This window comes from Pseudophryne corroboree, chromosome 6 (genome assembly GCF_028390025.1).
Source record: "Pseudophryne corroboree isolate aPseCor3 chromosome 6, aPseCor3.hap2, whole genome shotgun sequence".
NCBI classification, from domain to species: Eukaryota; Metazoa; Chordata; class Amphibia; order Anura; family Myobatrachidae; genus Pseudophryne; species Pseudophryne corroboree.
Window position 1 is genome coordinate 740,818,729 of NC_086449.1, and position 8,037 is coordinate 740,826,765.

The following is an 8,037-nucleotide window of genomic DNA, read 5'->3' on the forward strand; positions in this document are numbered from 1 at the left end:
GAAGAAATCTGAAAGAACTGTCAGCTGGTAAGGGGAGGAGAGAAGGTGATTTGTTACTGCAGCAGCATGAAGCAAAAGTGTAGGTGCATTTAACCGGCTGTATACAACATATACTAACAGCAATATAACTTTAGTTATCACTATAGAGGAATCAACTAAATTAGCCTGCACTAAGGACTATGGCATTTCCAGATATCAACAATAAGGCTGTACAGAATGTAGTGTATTAAAGAAACACAACCTCTAAGTAAAAGAAATTCCAATACTTTTATTGTGCATAGTAATGGAAAGCTGATGTAAGATACATCTGAGGAAGAGACACTTTTCTCCAATAGCAAAAAGAGAAACATAGGTGGCAATACCTTGCAACATATTTGTCAGTAATTGCTACAGTAGCATTCTGCTTTGAGACAATCACATTCCTCACAGACTGAGACAGGAGAGGAGGTTCTTATATTGCTAAATATGTAATATGAAATGTTTAGTATCCATTACTGCTTCACTTTTATTAATTTTTACCATTGTAGTGCACTACTATATTAGGAGTACCCGGGTCACTCTCATACTAACATTAAGGTAATTTTTGTGTATTGCATGCAAATAACTTCTATAGGTTCTGTGAGGGAAATAGTTGGATGAGATAGAAAACTGTAATTTATTGATGATAAATGTCTACATTCACCTTTTCACTGTTTGTGATAAATAAATACATGTGTTATACTTACCATATGCTAATGTGAATTTTGAAAATCCATCCGGAGATCCTGGAACTGCAATCAGAAGAACAGTTATAACATTGAGAGAAAAGGTGCACACATATATACATTTATGAGACAGACTGATTTACAGTTAACATTTATTACTAGAGAGAGGCTTACCCAGGCAAGCCCAAATATTAAGCTTGGGTGGAGGCACAGACATTTATACCCCTTTCACACCGCAGCTTATACCCGGTATTTTGCCGTTTTAACTGGCTTCCTAAACGGGTCAAGCTGCGATGTGAAAGGGTCCGCTTCAATTTACCGTTTTCAAAATACCGGTATTTTGAAACGGTAAAAAAGCAGGGTCCTACCCGTTTCAGTCCCATTTCACTGTGCAGTGTGAAAGGGTCTGAAACGGTATTTGCAAGCCCCAGAAGATGATAGGCTGTCTCCATGTGTGATGTCACCAGCCACAACCAGGAAACAGCTTGGAAAACATAGGAGACACATGAGAGAGTGGCTTTATACACGTTTAAATGTGAAAAACACGGGGAAAAAATGGCGTGGGGTCCCCCCTCCAAAGCATAACCAGCCTCGGGCTCTTCGAGCTGGTCCTGGTTCTAAAAATGCGGGGGGAAAATTGACAGGGGATCCCCCGTATTTTTAAAACCAGCACCAGGCTCTGCGCCTGGTGCTGGTGCAAAAAATACGGGGGACAAAAAGAGTAGGGGTCCCCCGTATTTTTCACACCAGCATCAGGCTCCACTAGCTGGACAGATAATGCCACAGCCGGGGGTCACTTTTATGCCGTGCCCTGCGGCCGTGGCATTAAATATCCAACTAGTCACCCCTGGCCGGGGTACCCTGGGGGAGTGGGGACCCCTTCAATCAAGGGGTCCCCCCCCACAGCCACCCAAGGGCCAGGGGTGAAGCCCGAGGCTGCCCCCCCCCATCCAATGGGCTGCGGATGGGGGGGCTGATAGCCTTTGTTGTAAATGAAAAGATTGTTTTTTCCAGTAGTACTACAAGTCCCAGCAAGCCTCCCCCGCAAGCTGGTACTTGGAGAACCACAAGTACCAGCATGCGGGAGAAAAACAGGCCCGCTGGTACCTGTAGTTCTAATGGAAAAAAAATACCCAAATAAAAACAGGACACAGACACCGTCGACAGTAAAACTTTATTACACACTGCCGACACACACATACTTACCTATGTTCACACGCCGACATCGGTCCTCTTCTCCATGTAGAATCCAGGGGTACCTGAAAATAAAAGTTCAATATACTCACCTCAGCCATGGTCCAGAGATAAATCCACGGACTTGGCAAAAAAAGAAAACGAACACCCGGACCTGCGGACCGAAAGGGGTCCCATGCTGACACATGAGACCCCTCTCCCCGAATGCCGGGACATCACGTGACTCCTGTCACTGAAGTCCCTTCAGCCAATCAGGAAGCGCTACTTCCGTGGCGCTCACCTGATTGGCTGTGCACTGTCTGAGCTGTCAGACAGCGCATCGCAAAGCCGCTCCATTACTTTCAATGGTGGGAACTTTGCGGCTAGCGGTGGGGTCACCCGCGGTCAGCCGCTGACCGGCGGGTGACCTCACCGCTAGCCGCTAAGTTCCCACCATTGAATATAATGGACGAAGCTGTGCGATGCGCTGTCACAGCACAGACAGCGCACAGCCAATCAGGTGAGCGCCACGGAAGTAGCGCTTCCTGATTGGCTTAAGAGACCTTTCTGTGACAGCTGTCACTGACAGGTCTCTTTCGTGGAAAGGGGTCTGATGTGTCAGCATGGGACCCCTTTCAGTCCGTGTGGTCGGTTGTCCGGTTTGTTTTTTTCTCCAAGTACGTGGATTTATCTCTGGAGCCTGGTTGAGGTGAGTATATTGATCTTTTATTTTCAGGTACCCCTGGATTCTACATGGAGAAGAGGACCGATGTCGGCGTGTGAACATAGGTAAGTATGTGTGTGTCGACGTATGAAATAAAGTTTTACTATCAAGGTGTGTGTGTACTGTTTTTATTTGGGTATTTTTTTTCCAGTAGAACTACAGGTACCAGCGGGCCCGTTTTTCTCCCGCATGCTGGTACTTGTGGTTCTCCAAGTACCAGCTTGCGGGGGAGGCTTGCTGGGACTTGTAGTACTACTGGAAAAAACAATATCTTTTCATTTACAACAAAGGCTATCAGCCCCCCATCCGCAGCCCATTGGATGGGGGGGACAGCCTCGGGCTTCACCCCTGGCCCTTGGGTGGCTGTGGGGGGGGACCCCTTGATTGAAGGGGTCCCCACTCCCCCAGGGTACCCCGGCCAGGGGTGACTAGTTGGATATTTAATGCCACGGCCGCAGGGCACGGCATAAAAGTGACCCCCGGCTGTGGCATTATCTGTCCAGCTAGTGGAGCCCGATGCTGGTGTGAAAAATACGGGGGACCCCTACTCGTTTTGTCCCCCGTATTTTTTGCACCAGCACCAGGCGCAGAGCCCGGTGCTGGTTTTAAAAATACGGGGGATCCCCTGTCAATTTTTTCCCCGCATTTTTAGAACCAGGACCAGCTCGAAGAGCCCGAGGCTGGTTATGCTTTGGAGGGGGGACCCCACGCCATTTTTTTCGTGTATTTAACCATTCCATCAAAAAAAAATAATAATAATTAAAAAAAATATATAAATAGTACTTGTGCCTCCAAAAAAGACAAACCAAGTACCTAATCCCATCTAATAAAAATAGATATGCTTCAAGCTGCTGGGTTCCATCGTACGACTATCCAAATTATTAATAATGAATTAATTAGTGATTAATAATAATGTGTGGGCCAGAAAAGTCCATTTATAATGACAACCACTGTTTTCTATGGGTGAAACGGGTTCAGTGTGAAAGGTACCAAAACGGGAATGAAATGGTAATTTACTGGTTACAACATGAGATGTGAAAGGGGTTTAACTGCTCAGACCCGTTTTAAGAACCGTTTCAAATACCATTTCAAAAGCAGGTTTTGCGATGTGAAAGCAGCATTACCAACCATCCCTTAGTGGGATAAGTAAGAATCCCATATTAGAGCATTAGGGGAGGGGTTACATTTGGAGGCAAGTCTGCTGAGATATGAGTTCAGTAAGAATGGAGAATTTAACAGAAGAGGATATATACACTTGGTGTATGCAAAAAGAGAAAAATCCTAAAAAGTGTATAGCAATAGGAGGAAATTTCTCTGAATTTTCAGATGAAGAAGTCATTAGAACAATTATAGACAAATTATATGGGGTTAAAAGACCTAAGATTGGGGATAAATGGAGAGAAGAAATAGCTATATTAATAGAAGCTGAAAGGGAGTTAGATCCATGTATGATCCCAATGATGATAATGGCAAATGAGGAAATTGGGAGGTGGTGGTATATTATCTGGCCTAAGAGAAAAGATGAGGAGGCTAGTAATGCACATATATCCACTTCTATGGACACCCCTGAAAGGGAAAATGCAAATAGTAATACACAAGGGAATGGTGCAAATGTAGATGGGTCACAGTTTGAGACAATGGTAGATAGAGTGGTTACCCAGTTAGAACGCTGGCACTATGAAGGGAGCTATAGGAGATTACGAATATTTTCGGGGATAGTACCTGTACCACTAGGTGAAGAAATGTACGAGTCCTGGAAGGAAGCTGCTGTTCAGCAAGCTGAGGAATGGCAATGCCCTGATCAAATAAAAAGGCAAAGAGTGGTTGAAAGCTTAAGGGGGCCTGCCATGGGAATAATACAGGCAGCTAGACGAAGTAATCCGCAAGCTACTCTTGAGACATATTTTGAGGCGTTAGATTATGCCTATGGTACATTAGAAGATGTAGGGGATTTAACATCTAGGTTGCATCATACGTTCCAGGAACCTGGAGAAAAGTTAAGTGCCTACTTAATAAGATTGGACAAACTTTTATACAAGATAGTAGAAAAGGGTGGAATTACCCGGGATGAAGTAGATAGAAGCAGAATGAAGCAGTTATTGAGGGGAGCACTGACAACTGATTCTGTGGCCCAGAAAATTAGATGCTCGGGAACAAGGGAACCTACTCCTACTTTTAACGAATTGTTAAAAGAAGTAAAGCAGGAAGAAGTATTAATCGAAATGAGAGAAAAAAACAATTAAAAAGGTTAAGGTCGTTCAACCCTCTATAGAAGTAAATCCTTTTGAAGATAAGGTAGTTAAAATGATAGAAGAGCAAAATAAGAAAATAGAGCAATTTATAGCCTCTAAAAATAGCAGAAACTCAGGAAACTCTTCTCAGAGGAGTAATAACAATTCATCTGATCGAGGCATGGGAAGAGGAAACTCTTACAATAATAGGGGAAGAGGATGTTTTAGATGTGGTAGAATGGAACACAGAGCGTTTGAATGTAATGCAAGTACTGATGGATCATCTTCAAGAACGCCTGTAACAAATTATAATGCACATAGAGGAAATTCTACGGGGCAGGGAAACGAACCGGGGAGGGCTGTGAACCCCTCACAGTCCCCCTAGAAGTCAGCTATTGTGCAATGGGGAATTCCTGGTGGAACGGGACAGTGCCAGAGGGTCTATTGGGGCCTGCCCCCATAGTTCCTGCATCTATTAATGGAGAAAACTGTGAAGTACTGTTAGACAGTGGGTCCCAAGTGTCTATAATTTTTGAGGCATGGTATAAAGATCATATATCAGATGTACCCATACAACCACTCAGTGGGCTAGTCATCTGGGGATTAAGTGTCGAAAGATATCCGTACTTGGGTTATGTACAAGTAACCCTTGAATTTGATAAGAAAACCCCTGAAGAGACTTTAGAAGTACCTTTTATTGCTCTTATATGTCCTGAAATTCAGGGAGAAAGAAATGGACCCCCTGTGATTGTGGGGACTAACACTCAGTTATACCACGTACTATCTAATTGGTGCCAGAATAAAGATGGACGAATTATGGATGTAGGACATACCTTGCTGGTGCAACCAGAAATAAATCTTAAGGAAAGTGGGAACGAATTTGATGTTTGTTTTCAGGAAAGTGACATGTTAGAAGAAGATAAGATATCTTTAATTAAGGAATTAGAAAACAGGAAACAGGCGTTCTCAACAGGAGAATGGGACTTAGGAGAAGCAAAAGGAGTAGAGCATGGCATTAAGTTAAATGATACTAGTCCTTTTAGAGAGCGCTCACGTAGGATAGCACCTGCAGATTTTGAAGACGTTCGGTTACATCTGAAGGGATTACTGGAGAACCAAATCATTATAGAATCCCGTAGCCCATATGCTTCTCCTATTGTAATAGCAAGAAAAAAAAAAAAATGGAAAGATCCGTATGTGTGTAGATTATAGGACACTGAATTCTCGAACTGTACCAGACCAGTACACAGTTCCTAAGATTGACGAGGCATTAGATTGCTTACAAGGGAGCAGGTGGTTTTCAGTACTTGACCTAAGAAATGGGTTTTATCAGATTCCTATGTGCCCAGAAGACAGAGAAAAAACAGCATTTATCTGCCCATTGGGATTCTTCGAATTTTAAAGATGCCGCAAGGTATAAAGGGAGCTCCTGCTACTTTTCAAAGGACTATGGAGAAAGTTATAGGGGACATGAATTACAGAGAAGTTATTGTCTACCTAGATGATATTATTGTTTTTGGAAATTCCCTAGCCGAACATAACTCCCGTCTATTAAAAGTGTTGGATAGATTAATAGAGGGAGGATTGAAGCTATCCATCGATAAATGCCAGCTATGTAGGTCCTCTGTGAAATACTTGGGACATATTGTAGGCAGGGAAGGGGTGTCGACTGACCCTGCCAAAGTTGATGCAGTGAAAAATTGGCCCTGTCCAACTAAATTGAAAGAACTTAGATCTTTTTTAGGTTTCTGTGGTTATTATCGCCGTTTTGTCCCAAACTATTCTAAAATTTCAAAGCCTCTCACTGATTTAACTAAAGGGTATCCCCCAAATAATAGAAAGAAAACCAACAAAACAATATCCAACCATTGGTACAAGCCGAGTGAACCTTTCGGCAACCGATGGGATCTTAAGTGTGAAATGGCTTTCCAAGCTTTAAAAGAAAAACTGATCAGTGCTCCAGTCCTAGCATATGCTGACCCAACCCTTCCATATGTACTTCATACAGATGCTTCGCAAGAAGGAATATGAGGAGTATTATATCAGAAATACCAAGGTGAACTGAAACCTGTATCTTTTGCTAGCCGGGGTATATCCATTAGTGAAAGGAACTATCCTACCCATAAGTTGGATTTTTTGGCTATAAAGTGGTGTGTGGTAGAAAAATTCCATGACTATTTGTATGGTGTACCTTTTGAGGTACACACTGACAATAACCCCTTAACATATATACAAACAACTGCAAAGCTTGATGCTACTGGACACAGATGGCTTGCAGCATTGGCCTTGTATAATTTTTCTCTAAAATATAGACCTGGAATTAATAACATTGATGCCGATTCACTGTCCAGGATTCCCAACCAAGAAAATAGTGATGTTGAAGAAGAATGGATTGAAGTGCCTATGGGAGATGTGAAAGGGATATGTCATCAAATACAAATTGGAGAAATGATGCCAGGGGAAAGGTTGAGTTCTTTAGGAGCCACTTCTAAAGCTCTCCCATTATCATATTGTTGGCTGAGTAATTTAGAGTTAGAAGGGTTGCCAAGACTCCGGAGAGGTCAGATACAGACTGATCAGAATCAAGATCCAGACATAAGAGATGTAATAGAAAAAATGAAACAGAGTTGGAATCCTAAGTCCCGACTAGTCACCAAGGAAGCTAAGTTATTAGAACGACAGAAAAACAAATTATTCCTAACAAATGGGTTGTTATATCGTATATCTAAAAAACATGAAGGAGGTGAAAGGCAACAGTTAGTACTGCCTAAAAAGCACAGAAATACAGTGATGAAAGCTTTGCACAATGACCATGGCCATTTAGGGTACGATAAAACCATAAAATTAATATCTGATAGATTTTATTGGCCAGGGATGAGGGAAGAAGTAGAAGATTACTGTAGAAACTGTGGAAATTGTATAGTTCGAAAAACCATTGTTAAGCAATTTGCCCCTTTAGTAAATATTAAAAGTAGTGGGCCAATGGATTTGGTATGCATGGATTTTTTGACATTAGAAGTAGAGCCAGGAAAGAAATGCCACATATTAGTAATAAATGATCATTTTACCCGATATGCTCAGGCATATGTAACATCAAATCAAAGAGCATCTACGGTAGCAAACACTCTATGGAACAAATTTTTTGTCCATTATGGTCTTCCAAACAGACTTCACTCTGACCAAGGTAGAGAATTTGAAAGTAAAC